At 47.0% G+C, this 23,508-nt stretch overlaps 1 long non-coding RNA gene across 1 annotated transcript; it reads right to left on the reverse strand.

Annotated features, from left to right (window-relative positions):
- Positions 1-4,432: 4,432 nt before the first annotated feature.
- LOC125114895 (uncharacterized) lies at positions 4,433-6,613 on the reverse strand. Its single transcript, XR_007131937.1, has 3 exons — positions 6,262-6,613; positions 5,287-5,366; positions 4,433-5,199 (listed from the first exon to the last, which is right to left on the reverse strand). It is a non-coding gene; the product is annotated as an uncharacterized LOC125114895 (long non-coding RNA).
- Between the last annotated feature and the right edge of the window lie 16,895 nt (positions 6,614-23,508).

The raw sequence follows: 23,508 nt of genomic DNA on the forward strand, positions 1-23,508 counted from the left end.
CAGCTGCACCAGATCCTTAACCCACCGAGCGAGGCCAGAGATCGAACCCGCCTCCTCATGGCTATTGGTCAGATTCGTTTCCACTGTGCCACAATGGGAACTCCCACCACACTATTTTGATTAGCTTTGTCCTGATATCCGGGAGGGCAAATGCTTCCCTCTTGTTCTTCTTCAAGAATGACTAAGGTTTTCATGGTCCTATAGCCTTCCATACAGATTTTGGAATCAGCTTGTTGGTTTCCATAAAACTCTCTATGATGGACTTGGTTCAAAGCCATCTATGTTCCATCAAATGGCTTGGCTGGTCCTTGTGGAAGGTGGTGCTGTCTTTAGGGCTCAGTGTTCATCTCTGTGGCCAACAAGTTGGACTCTCAACAGGGGTTACAGTCAGATTAACTGTGGTAAGTGGGGACCTCTATTGCTCGGGTGTGCTGTGTAACCCCCATCTGTTTCAGCATGGCCATTTTGTCCCCAAGCACCTTGGCCAAGGGAAGACGTGCTGGGGTGGAAGGCTAAGTAATTGACTTCCACAGAATGGGTTTTCTTTTCCACCGATGTTAGAGCCCTCTTCTGCTGAGCAGTCTCATATACATGTGCTTATTTGGACAGCTCCATCCTCTCAAACCCCTTATATACTTGCCATCAACTTTTCCATCATATTCTTTCAAAGTCCCAGTCCATCCACCCAAACTATGAGCCTCTGTCTATGAATCAACGTAACATCTATACCGCTGGCCTGGGGTGGGAAAGGGGAGGCAGGATAGGCTTGAGGAAAAGCTATGAACTGCTACTTTTGCACAACCTCAGAGTGGTAGAGAGAATTTTTTTTTTCCTTCTTTTTAGGGCCACACTTGTGGCATATGGAAGTTCCCAGGCTAAGGGTTGAATCGGAGCCATAGCTGTCAGCTTACATCACAGCCACAGAAACATAGGATCTGAGACACATCTGTGATCTGCACCACAGCTCACAGCAACGCTGGATCCTTAACCCACTGAGCAAGGCCAGGGATTGAACTTGTGTCCTTGTGGAAACGAATCAAATTCCTTACGCTGAGCCACAATGGTAACTCCCATAGAGAAAGTTTGAAGCCGTGTCTAACCACTACAAACTTCTGGAAAAAATGGCTAATCTTTCAGTTATTTCACCTGACATCTCTTCTGCCTCCCAATCTCATTCAAGTTTCTCCTGCTGATGAACTCCAGCCTGGAGCCATACTGGGAAAATAATTCTCTGACTTTAAAGAAGTGACAGTGCTTCGAAGTTGACAACAGACCATCCAGCCTGTTGCCATATATTTATGTGGTGTGCAGTCATTTTCATGTATAGGTGAGGTATCACTACCTGTCCTGATTTGAGGATAGCTTCCAGGGATAATAAATACTACCTCCCACTGTGTCAGTCCCCCTGGGATTGTGGCATAAACTGCAGGAGCCAGTGGCTGTACTATAACAGGTCTTAGGATGCTCAGCATTGGAAGTACAGGAATATTCAAAGGGAAATAAGGTTTGAAATGCATGATGCCAGAAGCTAGTCTGTTCAAAAGTAGATAGGGACCTGTTTGACAGTTATGTTAAAAAGCTCATCACATTCATGTTTGAAACAATTTCTCTTTGCTTATCCTATGAATCATTAGTCTAAAAATGACATTGCAACTTATAATAGTATAATACGGTTCAAAAATGTTCTGTGGCATGAGAAGCAATATGGTCAATTATTAACAGGGGTACCTTCCGGTCATCTCTTCAGCTGTGTTTAATTTGCTATTTAACTCATCCTTTGGGGTTTTTTTGCCTTTTTTTTTTTAGGGCCACACCCATGATATATGGAGGTTCCACGCTAGGGGTGGAATTGGAATTGGAGTTGCAGCCGATGGCCTATGGCACAGCCACAGCAATGCAGGATCCGAGCCCTGTCTTTGACCTATACCACACCTCACGGCAATGCCAGATCCTTAACCCACTGAGTGAGGCCGGGGATCGAACCTGCATCCTCATGGATATTAATCGGATTCATTTCCGCTGAGTCACGACGAGAACTCCTCCCTAGGGTTTTTAATTTCAGCGACTTTCTATATTTCTCTAATACTTCAAGTTGGGTATTTTCCAAATGTGCTTTTTTTTTTTTTTTTTTTTTTAAAGATACTGTCCTTTTTCCTTTCTAAAACTCCTTCTTTCTTGTTGTTAATTATTTAAGGTATACTCAGAGTTCCTGTTGTGGCTTAGCAGGTTAAGAACCTGACACAGTGTCTGCGAGGATGCAGGTTCAATGTCTGGCCTTGCTCAGTGGGTTAAGGATCTGGCGTTGACGCAAGATGCAGTGTAAATTGCAGCTCGGATCTGGCCTTGCTGTGGCTGCGGTGTAGGCTGGCAACTGCAGCTCTGATGCAGTCCCAAGCCTGGGAACTTCCATATGCTTTAGGTTCAGTCTTATATATATATATATGTGTGTATATATATATACACACACACTCATTTTGTAGTCCATATGCTGTTGGTTCTAATGGTTAAAATATTGGCAGAGGAGGGATCAAATCTCTTGCTTATTTTGTCTGATTCTTGCTCAGTCGTCTTATAGTTTGGATTTTGAGCTCATCTACAGCAGCACTCTGTCTGTGGGAATCCTGCAGCCTTGGATGACAGCAGCTCTTCAGAGCAGTTTCATGTTTGTTACTGTCAGGAATCCTAGGAGTATCTTTGTGTAGAAACGAATGTTACTGTGTTGCTTTACCAGGCTGAGCTTTCAGGACTCAGGGTTCCTCCCACACAGCTACAGTATTAACTCAAAACCTATGCTGTTTGGGAGTTCCCATTGTGGCACAGTGGTTAACGAATCTGACTAGGAACCATGATGTTGTGGGTTCGATCCCTGGCCCCGCTCAGTGGGTTAAGGATCTGGCATTGCCGTGAGCTGTGGTGTAGGTCACAGAGGCAGCTTGGATCCTGAGTTGCTGTGGCTCTGGCGTAGGCCGGTGGCTACAGCTCCAATTAGGCCCCTAGCCTGGGAATCTCCATATGCCACAGGAAGCAGCCCTAGAAAAGGCAAAAAGACAAAACAAGCAGAAAAACAAACCTATGCTATTTGGTTCCCTCTAAATTTCTGGCCTCTGAGGATTTCCTTACTTACCTGAGAACTTAGCTCGGCTTTTCAAAGGACGTCTATTATACTTGAGCCACCATTTCTGAATACTTATTAGTGCGAGGGTTTTCAGGTTATCTGGTAAATCATATTTCCAAAATTATAAGCCTTCCTATTTTTATTAATTGTTGTGTCCCTTTTGCCTGTCATAAAGCCTGGAAAAAGACATTAAGGAGCAGGTTAAGGATCCAGCATTGTCACTGCTATGGCAAGTCTGACGAGGACTTCTTGGCGGGGGTGGGGGTGGTGGTTGGGCCTGTGGGAGAGGAAGCGGGGAACCCAGAGAGGTGGCCAGCAAGGAAAATGGGAATTCCCTGCGTGCTGCCATTGTCTCATCTGTGGCTCGTTCATGCCATTGTTGACTTCCATTCATTCTCTCCCTCTCTTTTCTTTCTTTCCTGCTTTTTTTTTTTTTTGGTTAAACTTGAACTCTTGGTAAGAGGCCAGTTGCCTTCGTTAAAAATGACTTCCTTGATTGATCTGTCTTAGTGTCAAAGAATAGCAACCCTTGCCCTAGCACGAGCCCTCCCTGGCTGTCGGAGCTGCACTCACCCTGGGCAGCCCGGGGGTGTCTGAGCCCTCAGGTCCTCGCCTAGAACCAGCCCCATGCGACCCCAGGGCAGCTCCCTTGCCTTCTTTGGACTCAGTTTTATGATCTGAAATGTGAGAGGGTGATCTTTTAAGGGCCTCTTTCCAGCCGTGACATCCCGAGGTTGCAAAATCAAGCAAGGTACTAAAAAGGGCTTAGGTGCTAGAATTTCTTAGGTCTGTACACGAGTGGCACCCACTGCTCAGGCTTGATAACAAAGTTGCCTGATAAAGCAAACATGGGGGAAGGGGGCGTGACACTCTTGCGGGGGCGGGGGGGGGGGGGTTAGAGTCAAGGGCCCTCTCCCCTAGGATGTAGGTGACATCTTGTGGAGACCTCAAATAACACTGGGTTCTGTAGTTAGGAAGAACTGGAGCTGGGGGTTCACAGCACTGTCCCAAATGGCAGAAACAGTGAATTCTGCCTGTCCATCTCACAGACCGTGAAGGCACCATTACGAACAACAGTTTCAAAGACTTTTTCTCTTTAATGGGCTCACCAGGGGCATATGGGAGTTTCTGAGCTAGGGGTCGAATTGGAGCTGCAGCTTCCAGCCCACTCCACAGCCACTCAATGCAGGATCCAAGCTGCCTCTGCAACCTACGCCGCAAGCTTGCAGCAACACTGAATCCTTAGCCCACTGAGCAAGGCCAGGGGTGGAACCCGCATCCTTATGGACATTATGTCAGGTTCCTAACCTGCTGAACCACAGTGGGAACTCCCAGAGACTTTCTAGTAATAGCCACCTGCTTAGGCTCTAAGGGTAAGTGAAAACATGGGGCACAAGTGTAGATCTGGAACAAATGAAGCCAGAAAGGCTGGAAGTAGAGCAAGGGTGATTTCCCTCTTTGGGGAAGCAGTTTTGCTCTGCTCATGGCATTTTTTTTACGTTTCCTACAGCGAGACTGTATCACTATAATGGTAAATGAACTGTATTGAAATAACATTTTAAAGAGCACTCCGTTTTGTGCCGTAGGGAGATGGGAGGCCTGGGTGACCCCATGTCCACATCTGGACCCACCAGAGACATCAGCAGGTTGGAGGGTATTCGGGGAAGGGTGTTGGTGATGATGGGGGAGCTGCCCAGCTGACTGCGGGGGGCAGCTGTCAGACAGAGGCCGCGTTGCTTAGAGAAATTAGAAAAATAAGGACAGGGTCTTGGTCCTGCTCTGAAACAATCCTCGGGGAAAGGAATTAGATGCTGTCTGAGGGGATGCAGAGGGCAGAAGCAGCATGCCTCGGGGGAGCCCCAAGCCTGCAGGGACCCAGCTTTTGGCTTAATAGAACTCCGAACAGCCGGCTTTGAGAATTGACCAAGCTTGGAGCCAACAGCCTTGAGAGGTGGTGCGCCCTTCATCTCTGGGCAGGTGGATAAAGGCTGTGACCCACCACCGGGGCCACTGCGGTGCCCTTTCCTATAGTGCTGGGAGCCTAGGGTAGCGGGAGGATCTTGAAGTCCCCTTCCACGTGTTAACTGAGAAGGAAAAAGAGAGAAATCATTGCCATCAAGATCAGGAGAGGGGCTTCCCAAGTGGGTTCAAATCCTGGACCTCCTACTTACCTATGTGATCTTGCGTGAGGTACCGAACCTCAGTGTATGTCCGTTTTCTCATCTGGGACCTGGACATAACCCCAGGGTACCTGCGATAAATGAGAGAGGGTATAAAGGTCTCAGTGCAGGGTCTTGTATACAGTAAGAGCTCAACACATGAGCTGGCTGGCAGTGGGTTAGTTTGCCTGGCACCAGAGATCCAGCGCCCCCGCTCAACTTGCTCAGCGCCTAAGTCACTCACGGGTCGGCTGTATCATGCTTGGAATCAGCATCCATGGGTCCCAAGTCATAGCTGAACTGATTTTATCGCAGCGTATTCCTGACCCAGCGTCCACATTCCACCCTCTCCGGCCTCTGAAGCCCCTCAAGGGTACTTATGCCCCAGGCAGGCTTGCCTTGTAGCTTGGTTTCCTTGGCCTCCCTCCCCCCGATGGAGCCCAGAAGGTCATAACGCAGCCCCGTCTCCCAGCCAGGAGCTGGGTGCCCAGGAATTCCGGCCCCGCGGCTGCTGCTCGCGCCGCCGGGTCTGTTCGCCAGCGCATCTGTTTCGAATCAGCGCCGTGCGGTGCATTCTTTCTGCCGAGCGAGCGTGCAGGCCCGGAGCCTGGGGACGGCGCTAATTGATTGCTAAATGGATCTTGTCATTTCCAAAAGAGAGGCCTCCAGGCCTGCCCTTTGCTCAGCCTCCGGTCCCCACGGGCCCGAAGGGCTGAATAATTTTTGGAGCGAGGCAATGGCTCTCTTGAACCTCGTTTGCAGGAGTTCCCCCAGAAGCCGTAGAAAAGCCCCTGCTCTCTGTAGAGAGATTTTCGGCTTAACGAGCACTTCCTCGAACACGATGCCGTTTCAGGCTCCCAGCAGCTTGGTGGCGTGGGCCCAGCTGCCTTGGACACACAAGGAAATCGAGGTGCAGCGTGTGAGTTGAGGGGCCTTGGGTCACACAGAGTCGATGGCAGGGCTGAGCCTGTCCTGAGCCCTACTCACGCTGGGTCCGGGTTCTTCCTCGAAGCTCAGTTCACTAGCAGTGTCTGGCCAGCGTTTGCCACGAACGTGGTCAGGGAGAGAGGAGACGCCCCCTGAGGCGTCAGGATCCCCAGAGGTGCCGTGGGTGTCTGGCTCCCTGTCACAGGAGAGCAAGGAGTGGGGGGATGCTGCTCACGTTCAAGGGTGAAGGACCGCCTCCCTCCCGCTCCCTGGCCCCAGAGGAAGCACAGCCTTTTCCCCCTGGCAGGCGTTCCCTCTCAATCCTGCGCCCTTGCTCCAAAGCCCCGGGCTTCCCCAGCGCTGGCTGGCGGGAGAACTTGTCATCCTTCTTGTCCTCAGCTGTCTCCCCAGCTTGGGGGCGGGGCTTGTTGTCCTTCTGTCTCTGAGGCCCCTCCTGGAACAGGGGCTGCTCCTAGTAGGTGGTCAATACAGGAATGCAGAACGATGACTCATCCTGGACTTTTCCCTCTGATCTCATTCTCCTTGGGCTCTTGGCAGAGCTCAACAGGGAGATTACAACCTGCTCTCAGCAGAGCAGTGCAGCACGAGGGGGCCTCGGGGCCTGACACAGTCCCTGAGCTTTGGTTGCCAACTCTACCAAGTGGCAAGGTTTCCTTGTGTGTCCACCTGGGGCTGATTGGAGGAATGGGTAAGATAATGCAAGTTTTTGAATGCCGCACTCGTGCGAGTGGTGTTTGTTGTTGCTGTTGTGGTTTGTTTGTTTTAACCTTGAACGGATTCTGGGCTCCACTCTCCTCCAGAAGCTTCTTCACTGGCCCCCTACGGCCAAAAGGGCTTATTGTAGAATCAGGGTGCAAAGACGTTCCATCCATCTGGAAAACGATGAATGTGCTCTTAGAGTAAGTCTGGCTTCAGACTAAGTGCCTCATGTGGGCAGAAACCGGAAAGGGATGTCCTCACCCTTGGGGCCTGGATCCTGGGTCCCCACTGCCTCTGCCTCCTCGCCTGTGTCTCACCCTCTCCCCTACATTGGTCCAGACTCCTGTTACGAGATCAAAGAGAACTCCTCTCAGCTCCTGCATCTCCACCTTCCTGGCTGTGTGGCTTTGGGGGAATTATTAACCTCTCTGATCTCACCATGTGTAACATGGGGACAATAGCACCTCTTCTAGGATTGTTGGGAAGAACTACTGAGATAATGAACAAAACTATGCTTGGCCATGGATGGTGTGTATTAACTGCCCCACCAGTGTGAGCCGTTCCTGTCGTACTAGGCCAGGCACCCTGTACCCCGACTCTTCTCCCTTAGCCTCTCAGTCTTCTGGCATCTGATCCCCCACAGACACTGCTTTTGCCGTGGCCTCCCGTGCCTCCTGATTGCAAAATCCGAAGGCGTCTTCTTTCCACCCCACTTGGGCCTCTCTGCAGCACTTGGCATCACGGCCTGCTCCTTCCTGAAAATGCTCCTCCCTTAATATCTGAGCTGCAATAGCCCCTAGATTTTCTGCCTGGCCATTTCTTTTCTCTCCCGCGCAGTCTTCTTTCTTAACTGTGGCCGTAGAGCCTGCTCTCCCCTGGAGTCCCTTGTGTGTTTCTAACAGTTTGAAGTCACCAAAGTTTAAAGGCGGAGGAAACAGAGTCCCTGCCCACAAAAGCACCGAGTCAGACAGTACCCTGCTCACTGCCCTTGAGGACTTGTAGGGGTTAAGTGCTGTGTTTAGTGCTTCTATAGATTATCCCACTTGACGCCTGCAGACAGAGTCAGACGGATCGGAGCTCAACCCCCAGCCCCACCAGCTCAGAGGCTGGGGTGGTGGCAGCAGGTATGACCCGGGTGGGGAAGGAGCTGGTAAGCAGGACTGGGCTGGGCCCTCCATGCCAGGGTCTGGGGATGGTATGGGGCAAGCCTGCCCATGATGCAGTAGAGCCCCAAGCTCTGGACTGGGCACAGAGAGAAAAGGCTGAGGATTCAGAGCTGCAAAACTAGCAGCTGCTCTGTTAGCCACTTTCTTGCTGTGTGACCCTGGGAAAATTACTTTACCTCTCTGAGCCTCAAAAAAAAGTCAGGCCCAGGACATAAAAGCACATAGTATACACAACATGGTGCTTGGCAAATTATTGTCATTATTAAAGCACTTCAAGGCACCTTATCCATTTGTCTCCTCACAGAAAAGTGACTTGCCTGAGGGTCCGGCTGAGCTGGAAATCCCTCCGGATCTTCTGACTTCAGTGGGGAGCACTGTCCGCTCAGTTCTCAAGCTGGGAGGTACACGAGGCTCTGGCGTTTGCTATCGCATTTGCTTTTGGCAGAAATCCTGGCAATGGTACAATCATGCCTGTTTTGCGAAAGAGAAAAATAGACGCCGTGAGAGGTTCAGTGACGCGCCAGGGTCCACACAGGCAGTGATGGGAAGCAGGTTCTGACCCAGAGCTGAGCTCCTTCCACCCAGGACCCTGCTGCTTGAGGCCCCTATTCAGCAGCCGCCAACCCTTCCATGGTCTGGGTTCCTGAACGCACCTGCCTCGCGGGAGCCGTGCTGGGCATCCCGGCCCCCGTATTCATGGCCCATCTCCCATGTCGGTAGCTGTAAACACATTCATGTTTTGGGGCACCTCGTTTCCCAGAACTTGCTTGCTCCTGGGAGAACTGGGGGGAACGTCAGTGAAAGACATCTTGAATCAGAGAGCCTGACCTGTGGGATGTGGCTGGGACTTTTCAGAGCCCGCCACAGCCCTGCCTGTGAGATCAGGTCAAGCACGATTTATTGAGTGCATTGCCTCCCGGGCTAAATGAATTGGTGTGGACTGCCGCACTAAGCTGACAGTGGCCTCAGGTGGCAGATGCTTTTTCTTTTCTCTGTTTTTCTTTTTATGGCCACACTGCAGCATAAGGATGTTCCCAGGCTAGAGGTTGAATCAGAGCTACAGCTGCCGGCCTACACCACAGCCACAGCAATGCTGGATCCTTAACCCACTGAGAGAGGCCAGGGATCGAACCCGCCTCCTCAAGGATTCATTTCTGCTGCGCCACCCAGTGGATGGTCTTTGTACCCTTGAGCTACAGATGAAGAAATGGCAGCTCCAGGGCCCACAACTAGCAAGTGGTAGAGCCAGGATTTGAACCTAGGCAGTCAGGTTCTTCAACCTGAGCTCTTAAGCCCGCATCACAGCAGGGGAGGGTCAGAGGGTCTCTGGGGCATCTCATAGCTCTGTGACTGGCTGGGCCTCCCCCCTCTCTCTCTTTCTCTCTCTAGCTGGCCTCCTTCCCTAGTTCTGGAACCTTCCTTCTCTCTCCTCTTGGCCATGCTGCTGCAGGAGATGCTGGCTGAGCCCAGGTGGCCACATCCATGCCTGGCCTGTGCCCCAGGCTCCTCCTGGGCAGAGTTGGCTAGGATCTATGTTCACACGTCAAAGATTCATTCTGCTCTCTGAAATGTCTCTTCCTTTGCCTGGTGCTGTTGATGGAAATAGTTCATTGGATACTGTTAAAGACTAAAACAAAAGTCAATAGAAAAATATTCATGGGCACCAGCGGGACTGCTGCCGTGTGATGATGGTGGGAAATGCTCCTCCGAGGTTCTTCAGAATGCGGGAGGGAGGGACCCACTTCTCAGCCAAGTCTTGCACTTTGACGCCCTGCTTCCTTCGGGTTCAATCTGATTTTTCTTCCCCCTGCCTTTTGGAGAGCTGTGGATTTTCTGAGGCTGGGCCTCTCCCAGGCAAAGTAGCTTAGGTTCTGGTTCCAACAGTCCTTCCCTGATTTAATTCCTACATGCTGTGTACTTAGCATGAAGTCTTCATCATTTCCGGCGTGTGGATGACACTTCTCAGCTTGCGATGTCCATGCAAGCTTCTCCTCTACAGGATAGTTCTGTCACGAGCTGGGGAAGGGATTAGACGTGTCTCCCAAACAGTCATCGTCCCCAAACTCCACACACTGCCGGCTTCTTAAAGGAACTGCACTTAATTATTTTTGTTCTCCCTCCAGTATGTGTCCCAAAGTGGTCCTAGGGGACCCTGGGGGGCCTGGGCAAGGCTCAAAGCAGAGAGTGGTAATGCAGAGATGCTCTGCGGGCAGGGGCAAAGGCTGGCACCTGGCCTCAGCTGGGAGGGGTGGGGGAAGGGGGAGCCTGCAGGTGCTGCAGGTTCGAGAGAGTGAGGCGGCTGGGGCGGGAGGTAAGTCAAGTCTAGACAGGGGTGTGAGGCCTGCGTTGGGCTTCAGGCAGCCTTCCTGGTGGGGGCTGAGGGCCCAGCCCGGGCAGGGGACTGCACCCGGGGGCCAGGCCAAGGACCTGAGTTTGGTGACCGGAAACCAGGTGGAATGAAGTGTTTGATGCAGAGGCAGAAATAAGCCAGCACAGTCTTGGGGCCGCAGCGGCATCCAGGGCAAGGGGAGAGAGAGAAAGGCCCTACCCTGATCTGTAACAACCTTGGGTTCTGTTCTGAACCACACATTTTTGATATGAAATTAAAATATGAATTTTAGGAATAAGAATTACACTCATGCGGTTCAAATATAAAAATAAAACACAGGAGTTCCCATTGTGGCGCAGTGGTTAACGAATCCGACTAGGAGCCATGAGGTTGCGGGTTCGGTCCCTGCCCTTGCTCAGTGGGTTAACGATCTGGCGTGGCTGTGAGCTGTGGTGTAGGTTGTAGACTCGGCTCGGATCCCACGTTGCTGTGGCTCTGGCGTAGGCCGGTGGCTACAGCTCCGATTCGACCCCTAGCCTGGGAATCTCCATATGCCGTGGGAGCGGCCCAAAGAAATAGCAAAAAGACATAAATAAATAAATAAAATAAAATAAAAACACATAAGTGGGTAAATATTGGGAAGTCTCCCCCATTCTTTCCTCTTCTGTCCCCTCTGTAACTCTAGTTATTACCTTCTTGAATATTCTCTGGATTTATTTAAAGCTGATGTAAGAAACATAAACATGTTTTTTTTGCATGTGTGTAAATGCCCCCCCTTAGGAGTTCCCAGGTGGCCTAGAGGTTAAGAATCTGGCTTTGTCACTGCTGTGGCACAGGTTCGATTCCTGGCCGGGGAACTTCCATGTTCCATGGGCACAGCCCCGAAAGAGAGACTGTCCTGCCTTTATACACAAAAGGTGAGATACTGGACACATTTTTCTGCATTTGCTTCTTCATCCTTTTACCAACCAGGCCACGGAGATCAGTATTAACACATCCTCCACAATGTCAGCTTCCGTTTCGCATCTGTGACCAGAACGATATGTTGGTTCCTTGCAGGTTCTGAATCCCGGTCGGAGTCCTCACAGCAATCTTACTTGGTAGGCACTGTTTTTAATCCCTCTCGTGTGGCTGAGAAAAGTAAAATGAAGAGAGGCGGAAGAATGTGGCTAACATGCCCCAGCACCTGCACGGCAGGACTGGGATTTGAACCTGGGAAGCTGGATTTCAAAGTCCATGCTTTCCATTGCTACCTCACAGTTGGACAAGCACATGGCTCGTGCAGTCCTGGGGGCCAGGTCTGCCCCTAGCATTTGTGGGGCCCAGAGCAAAAGCGCTAGTCGATGCTTAGGTGCTGGGCCAAAATAGCGGAACGTCGTGCATTGAGAGTTTGTTATTTGTAAACTACTTAAATATAATGTGAAGCGCTGACTATTAATCAAGTTAACACATATCCAGCCTCCCATCATTCAAATACATCTTCATGACACTCAGTCCAAACTATAATTGACAAAATTAAAAATCAATAGAAAGCAGATGTTTTTTGATGACTACATAGGATGCCTGTGGATGGGTCAGCAGTATTTGGATAAGTAATAAAAGCATACACAATTCACTAATTATATTTCTATTGCATACCAGTTATTTTCTTGCCTTTTTAGCAAACTTTAGCTGATCATATTTTCACATAATTTGTGTTCTGTGATAGTACTGGTTTATTTTTAAAAATAAAGTGTAGTTTATTCAAAATATGACGTTTGAATATATCCTCATCAAATGTATAAATCGAAGTAATTTTTTTACATCGAAGTTAATTTGTTTTCAAAAAATTTTTGTCTTTTAAATTAGGGATCAACAAACTGAGGCCTATGGGCTAGATGCCCATTTTTTGTAAATAAGTTTTATTGAAATACCTATTAATTTACATATTGTCCAATGGTCATTTTTTCCTCCCTATAATCCCATAGCTGAGTAGTTATAATAGGGACCAAATAGCCTATAGATATAAAAATTTTTACTCTCTGGCCCTTTGAGAAAAAGTTTGCTGCCAGTGTTCTATATCATTTAAAACGATCTATTAAACATAAAGATCCAGGAGTTCCCGTCGTGGCGCAGTGGTTAACGAATCCGACTAGGAACCATGAGGTTGCGGGTTCGGTCCCTGCCCTTGCTCAGTGGGTTAACGATCCGGCGTTGCCGTGAGCTGTGGTGTAGGTTGCAGACGTGGCTCGGATCCCGCGTTGCTGTGGCTCTGGCGTAGGCCGATGGCTACAGCTCCGATTGGACCCCTCGCCTGGGAACCTCCATATGCCGCGGGAGCGGCCCAAGAAATAGCAACAACAACAACAACAAAAATAAAGATCCAGAAATGATATTACAATATATAAATGTATGAAAGTAACACAGTGTATACTTTAAACCTACATAACATTTCATGGCAAACTCATCTAGTAAAAAAGTAAAGGTAAAATGAAAATTATAATATCAAGATATTAAATACATGTATTAAATAAAGCTAAAACTATTTGTATTTGGGGAGAATTGAATTAAATCAATGAATATTTGTGTTAAATTTTTTTGCAGTTCTGAAATTTGATATCTATCCAATTGACAATGTAAAGAATTGGCATTGAGCTTCATGTATTGTATGTCTTGACCTAGATATATTCAAATTTAAGATGAATATGAATTGGTTAATATCGCAAAGTGTTTTCAGCCGTACTTGAACAACTCTTGGGAGTTACCATAGTAAGTCACCAGTAGCTCTAAAACCACTGCATAGGAGTTCCCATCGTGGCTCGGTGGAAACGAACCTGACTAGGATCCATGAGGACGCAGGTTTGATCCCTGGCCTCGCACAGTAGGTTAAGGATCCAGTGTTGCTGAGAGCTGTGTTGTAGGTCATAGATTTGGCTCAGATCTGACATTGCTGTGGCCGTGGTGTAGGCCGGCAGCCACAGCTCTGATTCGATCCCACCCCGAGCCTGGGAACCTCCATATGCTGAGAGTGTGGCCCTAAAAAGCAAACAAACAAACAAAAAAACAAAAACAAAACCACTACATAGGAACCCCCAAACAAGCAAGAATACAGTAGTACAATGCTCTCCGGAAGTGACAGATTGAATGCAAGGCTTTGTTGCTGCCATCTGAGAGGAAAGATTCCACAAATTATTTCATTTGTCTTTCCTCTTACCCAGGTATCTCTGTTCTTTGTGTCCTCTGCCCGGTGTCCAGCCTTGCCAGTGGCAAAACCTGTAGATCTTCCTGGAATATAAGGGGAAGACAGGACAATAGTAGGACAGAAGCATTTCCTGGGCCTTGGAGGGTGTCAGGTGTTTAGGGTGGGGGCTGTGCTGTTCCAGGGCCAGGGGCCAGATGCCGAGTGACATGGGCGCTCAAGTGTTTGTTGCAGTAAATGTCTACTCTGTGTGCATTTGTCCTGGGCAAGCCCAAGTTGTCGCCCTTCTTGCCCACGCAAGGTGGATTCTGGTGGGATTCACGTCATGTGGGCAGAACTGCAGGACTGGGGATGTTTAGCCTGGGGAAGAAAATACCCCTCTTTTCTCTGCCTTGTCTTTACCCCCTTATTGCTGCTTCCCCTCTTCTTTCTTTTTTCTTCCCCCCGATTATCCCTGAAGGGGTGTCATGGAGACCCCACGCCGTTGCTGAAAGCTGGAGCTGGACCAGGGGATGGGCATTACACAGAGGGAGAGTTTCACAAATTTTTATTTTTTCAAAAATGAATTTTCGAAATGTATAGTTGATTTATACTGTTGTGCCAGTATCTGCTGTATGGCGAAGTAACTCAGTTGTGGGTGTGGGTGTGTGTATACACACACAAATACATACACATTCTTTTTTTTTTGTCTTTTGTCTTTTTTGTTGTTGTTGTTGTTGCTATTTCTTGGGCCGCTCCCGCGGCATATGGAGGTTCCCAGGGTAGGGGTCGAATCGGAGCTGTAGCCATCGGCCTACGCCAGAGCCACAGCAACGCAGGATCCGAGCCGCGTCTGCAACCTACACCACAGCTCACGGCAACGCTGGATCGTTAACCCACTGAGCAAGGGCAGGGACCGAACCCGCAACCTCATGGTTCCTAGTCGGATTCGTTAACCACTGCGCCATGACGGGAACTCCTTTTTTTTTATTATTATTTTTCCATCATGGTCCATCCCAGGAGACTGGACACAGTTCCCTGTATCATACAGCAGGACCTCATTTCTTATCCATTCTAAATAAAATAGTGTGCATCTACTCACCCCAAACTTCCAGTCCATCCCACCATGGAGGGAACTTCTGACTCCATAAAAGTCAAGGCTTCTGACAGGAAGGCCTGCCTGACACCAGATTGGGCAGCTGGCAGAGGAGGTGGGCTCCCTGCCCCTGGAGGTGCCCAGTCCTGGGTTCACGGTGCAAAAGGCTTTCTGCCTAGATAGGGAGTCAGGCTAGAGAAAGAGTCTTCAGTTGCAATCCTCTTAGGGAGCTCTTATTTCACTTTCTGGAATATCATCCATTCCAGTCCTAATCTGAATACGGAGGGATGGGTAGGAGTGGGGTTAGGGGTCGTGGGTGGTTTGAGTCTCACAGGTCCGCCAGCTATGGACCAGAATAGCCAACCACAGCCTCATTGTGACCAGACTCTGGAGGACTGAGATTTCCAGCAATGTCCTGGGTAGAATTTGTCCCCGCCTCCCATCTCGGCACTATTTCCTGGAAAGCCGTTTGCCTTCTCAATCCAAGCTGCTCCCGTTGTTAATGATCTGAAGCTCACTGATGGGAGGCAGCCTGAGACTGTGAGGAGAGAACCAGCCTCAGAGTCAAAGAGATGGATGCAAATCCCCAGTTCTGCCACTTACTCTTTGTGTGAACTTGGGCAGGGCAATTCTCTTTGAGACTCCAAGTGTCCACTCTGCTAATGGAAGTAGCCACAGCCCTATCTACCATACAAGGTGCTTGGCAGGACCAAAGGAAAGAAAGGAGCTGAACCTGGTGTGTCAATCAAAGGGTGTCTTTCTGCTCCCTCTCTGGTAACTAACGTAAGAGCCAGTCTCTGACTTAGGTTGGAGGACTCTCAGACCAGATGGAGAGCAGGCTCCCTCTCACTAGGAGAACCAAAGACAGACAAGGCGCTTCTCCTCCATTCCCTGGTACACGTGGAGGGCCAATGACCTAGACGCAACTCCGCGCCCTTGCCCGGGTCTTGGACTTCTCAAGGAGTGGCACAAAGACCCCTTATCCTACCAGGGAGAGCTGGAGATTTCTACTGTAGAGGTGGTAATAAAGGGGTCTGGAGTCCAATGTTGGTGACATCGGGAATGGAAACTATGAATGTTTGATCACAACAGCGTCAGTGGTGGGTACAGGACATGGTTGGGTGCCTTCTCGGTGTTCATTTTCTCCTCCTTCCTTCTTAAAAGGTATCCATTCCTCCTTGGGGAAAGCTGATTCCACCCCAACTTTAGGGATGGACCTGATGGGTCTAAATTTAAGAACTCTCATGTCTCTTAATGGGTAGTTTCGGAACTCCAGGCCACTGATGCACACCAACCATAAGTAATATCACTGATGAGTAAAGCCAGTCGGCTCCAGGAATTCCTCTCACCGTCGTTATTGGTCAGGGCCAGGCACATGACTGAGGTTGGACCAATCAGACTAAGAGGTAACTTCATTTCCAAGATCAGGGAAGAGCTCATGGGACTTGAGCACCTAGAATATGGCCAATACTCCAAGAAGCTTGTGTGTGTGTATCTTTTCCATTAATGATCTTCTCCCTCCTCCTGGAAATAACAACCATTCTGACTTCTCCTGCTTTGTGTTTGATTTTAACACCTATGTTTTCATCCCTAAACAGTATTGATATATCTTGGATATTTTTGACATAGATAATAATTGTTTAAGACACTGAGTTATACTAAATGTGTTCTTTTGTATTCTGTGTTCAACATTGTATTGGTTTTATTTCTTTTTTCTTTTAGAGTATAGTTGATTTACAGTGTTGTTTTAATTTCTGCTGTATAACATTGTGACCCTATCATACATATACATATTCTTTTTCTTACACTGTCTTCTATCATGTTCTACCCCAAGAGATCGGATGTAGTTCCCTGTACTGTACAGTAGGACCCCATTGCTTATCGTTGCTAAATGTAATAGTTTGCATCCCTATCCGTCCCACTTCCTCCCTCCTCCCCCCAAGGCAGCTATAATCTCTCCATGTCGGTGATCCATTTTTATTGGGTAAATAGGATCATTTGTGCCCTATTTTAGATTCCACATGTAAGTGATGTCATATGGTATTTGTCTTTATCTTTCTGACTGACTTTGCGTAGTATGAGAATCTCTAGTTGCATCCATGTTGCTGCAAATGGAATTATTTTGTCCTTTTTATGGCTGAGTAGTATTCCACTTTCTGTATGTACAACATCTTCTTAATCCATTCATCTGTTGATAGACATTGAGGTTGTTTCCAAATCTTGGCTATTGTGAATAGTTCTTCAGTGAACACAGGGGTGCATGTATCTTTTTTGAGTTGTAGTTTTGTCTGGATATAGGCTCAGGAGTGGGATTGCTGGATCATATGGTAGTTCTATATTTAGTTTTCTGAGGAACCTCCATACTGTCTTCCACAGCGGTTGTACCAATTTGCATTCCCACCCATGGTGAGGGAAGGTTCCCTTTTTCTCCACACCCTCTCCAGCATTTGTTAGTTGTTGACTTGTTATTGATGGCCATTCTGACTGGTGTGAGGTGGTACCTCATGGTAGTATTGATCAGCATTGTAAGCTTCATCCATATTATTACATATAACTGTAGTTCTTTTTCATTTCTGTATAGCACTCCATTTATGAACATCCTATAATCCATTGATCCAGTCTACTCTATGGAGATTTGGGCTGCTTCTAATAGTCTGGTTTAAGAAGAAACCTGCTGGGGACTTGCATTGTTCATGACTCTTAGTGCAGACATGCATGAGTTTCTATGGGTATGTTTCTACTCAACTTTAGCAGAAAATGCCAAATTGTTCACCAAAGTGGTTGTACCAACTTATATGTATCTTATGAGCAATGTACGGGAGTTCCTATAGCTCTGCATCCTCCCTTGGTAGTGTCAGAATTTGATTGTCCATACGGTACATATGCAGTAATATTTCTTTGTGATTTCAGTTTGCGTTTTCCTGATTACTAATGAGATTGAGCACCTTATGTCTATTAGCTATTTGCATCCCTTCTTTTATGAAATGCCTAGAAACATTTTGGCCAATTTTCTATTTTGTTCTCTGTTATATATACAGCTTTTTAATGGTCATTCATTTTTTTATTGTGTTAATATACACATAAAATTTACCATCCTAACCACTTTTTTTTTTAATTGGTCTTTTTTTTTGCCATTTCTTGGGCCGCTCCTGCGGCATATGGAGGTTCCCAGGCTAGGGGTCCAATTGGAGCTGTAGCCACCGGCCTACGCCAGAGCCATAGCAACGCGGGATCCGAGCCGCGTCTGCAACCTACACCACAGCTCACGGCAACGCCGGATTGTTAACCCACTGAGCAAGGGCAGGGATCGAACCCGCAACCTCATGGTTCCTAGTCGGATTTGTTAACCACTGTGCCACGACGGGAACTCCCTTAACCACTTTTAAATGTATGGTATGGTGGTATTAGACACATTCACACTGTTGTGCAGCCGTCACCACCATCCATCCCCATAACCCTTTCCATCTAATAAATCTGAATTTCTATACCTGTTAAACAATAGCTCCCCATTCTCTGCTCCCCACAACCCCTGGCAACCACTGTTATTTATATAGTTTCGATATGACTTTTGGGGATCAGTTCTATGAAGTTCAGATATCTTTTCTCACTCTGGGAATCGCCATTTTGCCCTCTCAAGATCAGATTTTTTTTTTTTTGCTTTTTTGGGCTGCACCTGTGGCATATGGAGATTCCCAGGCTAGGGGTCCAATAAGAGCTATAGCTGTCGGCCTCCACCACAGCAACGCAGGGTCAGAGCTGCGTCTGTGACCTCCACCACAGCTCATGGCAACACTGGATCCTTAATCCACTGAGCAAGGCCAGGGATCGAACCCGCAACCTCATGGTTCCTAGTCAGATTCGTTTCTGCTGCGCCACAATGGGAACTAATGTCAGAGATTCTTAATTCGAACATAGTTGAAATTAATGTTTTCTTTTGGAACTTGTACTTTTGCTGAGTGGGCGTAAGAATTTCTTTTCTACCCTCACATCGTAAAGATATTATCCTATATCACTTTCTAAAATTGTTGTCTTTGGCATTTAGGTTTTTACTCCATCTGGATTGATTGTGTGTGGTGTGAGGTAGGGGGTCCGCTTTTCACCCCCTGGTCCCCACTGAAGAAGGCTTGGCTGTCCCAACACCATTTGCTGCAAGGTCTGCTCTTACACTCGTGCTCTGCAGTGCCCCTCAAGTGTCCGTATAAGCACAAGCTTATTTCGGGGCTCTGTCTTCTGCTTCATTGGTCTATTGGTCCATCCCCTGAGCCAACACCACACTGTCTTCATTACTACAGATTTACAATAATCTTTATGTTTCATCCACCAAATTCTCCCACATTGTGGGAAAAATTTAAAGAATGTCTTGATTATTCTTAGTCTTTTGCATTTCCATATAAAGTTTAGAATTGGCTCATCCAATTCCACAAAAGAAAAAAAAAAAGCCGCTGGGATTTTTAATGGGATTGCAGTGAAACTATAAATCAAAGTAGGCTGTTGTGTCTGTCAGCCCACAGACATGGTGCATTTCTGCTTTTATTGAAGTCTTTTAAAATACAGCTTTATTGGAGTTCCTTAGTAGCCTAGAGGTTAAGGATTCAGTGTTGTCTCTGCAGTGGCACTGGATCGATGCCTGGCCCCGGGACTTCCGTGTGCCACGGGCGCAACTAAAAATACATAAGTATATAGGAGTTTCCACTGTTGCACAATGGGTTAAGAACCTGCTGCAGTGTCTTGGGCCACTGGGGAGGTGTGGGTTCGATCCCCACCCCAGCACAGTGGATTAAAGGTTCTGGCTTTGCTGCAGCTGCAGCGTAGGTCACAGCTGAGACTTAGATTCATTCCCTGGCCTGGGAACTTCCATGTGCCGTGGCTGCGGCCATTAAAAAAAAAAAAAAAAAAAAAAAGGAAGGGGGGAATCTTTGCCTAACCCAAGTTTGCAAAGCTTTTATCCTGTTTTCTTTTTGTAGTTTTAGGATTTACATTTAGGTCTATGGTTTATTTTGACTTAATTTTTATATATGATGCAACATATGGGTCAAACAATTCTGTATATGGAACAAGATAAATTTTGCTCTTATTGAACCCTTTAAAAATATCTTAGTTATACAGACATATAATTATGCCACAAAGAGACTGCACATCTTTTGTTACTTGTATTCTCAATAATTAATATTTCCTTGATGCTCTTGTAAATAGTATGTTTTAAAAATACTTCTTGGAGTTCCTGTTGTGGTGCAGCAGAAACGAATCCAACTAGGAACCATGAAGGTTGCGGGTTCGATCCCTGACCTTGCTCAGTGGGTTAAGGATCTGGCGTTGCCGTGAACTGTGGCGTAGGTCACAGACACAGCTCAGACCCTGTGTGGCTGTGGCGTAGGCTGGTGGCTACAGATCTGATTTGACCCCTAGCCTGGGAACCTGCATATGCCTTGGATGCAGCCGTAAAAAGCAAAAAAATAAAATAAAAAATTTAAAAATTTTTCTATATTTTTGGTGGCCAGTATACAAAAATATGTGTGGCTCTACATACACTGATTTTGTATCTAGTGATATTTTCTAAAGTAGTAATTGTAATAATCTATCTGTAGAGTATTTCTGACTTTCTATGCGCAACATTTATATTTACAAATTGTGGCAGGTTTCTTTTTCCTTTCCAATTCTTCGATTTCTTTTTCTTTTCTTGCATAAAATTTGTAACTCTTGTATTTTCTAGATGAATTTAAGCTTTTACCATGATGAAGTGACCTTCTTTAGCTTTTGTAATGTCTTTTAACCTAATGCCTATTTTATCTGATATTAGTAAAGTGACCGTAATAATTCACACAATATGCAAAAACTTTCTTTTGGGTAATAGTTGCATGGTTCATCTTTTTCAATCCTTCTGCATTCACCCTTAATGTATTCTTCTATGTCTTTTGTAAATAGCACATAGTTGGACTGATATTTTATTTTATTGTCTTTTTAGGGCCACACCTGCCACATATGGACGTTCCCAGACTAGGGGTGGAGTCAGAGCTGTAGCTGCTGGCCTATGCCAGAACCACAGCGATGCTGGATCTGAGCCACGTCTGCGACCTGCGCCACAGCTCATGGCAATGCTGGATCCTTAACCCACTGCGCAAGGTCAGAGATCAAACCCACATCCTTAGGGATACTAGTCGGGTTCATTAAACTGAGCCATGACAGGAACTCCAAGGACTGTTATTTTTATGCATACTGATTGTCTTTTAATCAGAGTAATTACATAACTAGATAATGTGTATCTTTGGGTTTAAGTCTTCCATCTTACTTTTTGGATTTGTCTATTTTATTTAAAAAAAATTTTTTTCTGTTTGCCCTGCCCATTCCATATCACTTTTGTCTTCCTTTCTTGCCTTCTTTTGGAATAACTGTATCTATAAAAAATTCAATTCTACTTTTTAAAACGTCCTTTTTCCATTATTTTAGTGATTATCCTGGAAGATGCAGTATGTGTTCTTCACTGAAGTTAATCCAAACCTTTGCTTTCCTCCCAAACAATCGGATTCTTAAATCAGTTTGACTCCATTTACCCTGCCCTAGTGTAGATGCTTTGTTGCCACGTACTTTGACTCTATATTATTAGTGTGTGTGTGTGTGTTGTTCACTCTGCTGTAATAGTAGGAGTCAGGTCAATGAAACAGAAATTATGCTAGTATGTCAAGTAGAAGATTTAGTTGGGAAGTTTGGTTGTAATAAAATTATTGGAGGGCCCGAAGGAACAAAACTGGGGGTAGAGGTAGGAGAGAGAAATTGGGAATTTGAGATTAACAGAGAGACACTAGTATATATAAAATAAATGACAGGGACCTACTGCATAGTGCAGGGAACTATATGCAATAGCTTGTAATAACCTATAATGGAAAAGAATCTGAAAGCAAATATGCATGTGAAACCAAATCACTTTGCATAGACCTGAAACTAAGATAACTTTGTGTATCAATTAGACACCAAAAACCCCCTAAGAACAAAAACAAAAATGGCAACAACCACAAAAAAAAACTGGGGGTAGAGAAATGTCACCCAGAATCAGAAACTGCAGGAAACTGCTACCCTCACTACAGAAGCCAACTCCTTGTCCCTGTCACCTGGGGGTTCTGGTCTGCTCCTGAGGCTGTTGCTAGAGTCGGCAGAATGGCTTCCATCTCACTGTCATCTAATCTCCTGTGGATGCTTCTCAATGTCAGAACCCAAAATAGAATCCGGCTGACATAAGAATCTGAAAGATATAGCTGGGAGGCTTTTAATTCTGCCATACAAGGCAAGCATAAAGCTAATAACTGGTAACATCCAGCACATTTCAAGACATCATATTGATTCTTGGGGTTCTTTTGGCTGCATCTGCAGCGTGGACAAATTTCCCAGACCAGGGATCAGACCTGATACCGCAGGAGCAACGATGCCAGGTCCTTAACCCACTGAGCCACCAGGAAACTCCTATACTTAGTGTTTGGTCCAGTCCGTGTTGCTTTAGAATTATCGCATAGTTACGATTTTATTTGCTCTTCATCCTTTTCTCACACCTTCTAATCTGGATCCTGTTCCTTCGATTGATACAGAGCACAGGGCTTCCTTTAGTGAGAATCTGTTAGTTTATTTGTCTAAGAATGTTTTCTTTTCCTCTCATTCTGGAATGCTAGCTTTGCTGGCTAGAGCCTCGCTTTCTAGCCTGCCGGTCACTGTCTGTTGGCATAGTGGAGCAACTCTTCTGCGGGCCTCGAGCTCCCACTGCCGCTGTGGAGAAACCAGCTCCCTGGTAATGTGTCGTGTCTTTGGCTGCTCTTAAGAGCCTCCTCTCGCCTTTGGGGTTCTGAGGGTCCACTAAATGCGGTGGGGTGTGGCTTCCCTTTTAACTGTGTTCTTGGCATTCGCTGGGACCACCGCATCTGAGTCTTGGTGGTTTACAATACTTCTGGAAACTTCCCAGCCCCTATTCCATGGAAGCTTCCCTCCTCCTCTGCATTCGTTTCCCAGGGCTGCCATAACAAATCGCCCCAAAACTGGTGGCTTAAAACAGCAGAAACGCATTTCTCTCTCGGTTTGGGAGACCAGACATCTGAAATCAAGGTGTTAGCAGGGTCTGTGGACTTGAGGGGGGGGGGGTTGTTTTGTGTGTGTGTGTGTGTGTGTGTTTCCTCTGAGTTGCTCCTTTTCCAGAAAATTGCATCTGTGGGAATTCTTTGAGGCCTGGTGGAGGGTCCCTCCGGAGACAGTTTGCTCTGCAGACAAGAGGTGCTACCAAACTGGGACACTTCATTCTTTTCTTTTGGGGCCACACCCACAGCGTGTGGAAACTCCTGGGCCAGGGAGGCCAGGGATCGAATCTGAGCCGGAGCCGCAACCTACACCACAATTCTAGCAAGGCCAGATCCTTCACCCACTACACCGGGCCGGGGATCAAACCGGCACCTCCACAGAGACAAGCCTCTTCCTGAACCCACTGCACCACAGCGGGAACTCCCAACCTAGGGCACTTTAAAAGTCTCAGCATGAGGTTGCTTTTTTGTTTGTTCGCTTGTTTGCTTTAAACTCACAGATGCATGGGTTCAGACAGCGCACTTGGGGGCGGGGCAACTGGTTTTGAACTTGAGGGGAATTTCCCCCTCTACCTGGTGCCACGGTGTCAGGCAGCAGCATTGTTTTCTGTTCTTTCTTTATTTTTTTATTTTATTTATTTATTTTTAATTTTTTCCCATTGTACAGCAAGGGGATAAAGTTATTCTTACATGTATACATTTTTCCCCCACCCTTTGTTTTGTTGCAACATGAGTATCTAGACATAGTTCTCAATGCTACTCAGCAGGATCTCCTTGTACATCTATTC

This window comes from Phacochoerus africanus, chromosome 14 (assembly GCF_016906955.1).
Source record: "Phacochoerus africanus isolate WHEZ1 chromosome 14, ROS_Pafr_v1, whole genome shotgun sequence".
In the NCBI taxonomy this organism is placed as follows: domain Eukaryota; kingdom Metazoa; phylum Chordata; class Mammalia; order Artiodactyla; family Suidae; genus Phacochoerus; species Phacochoerus africanus.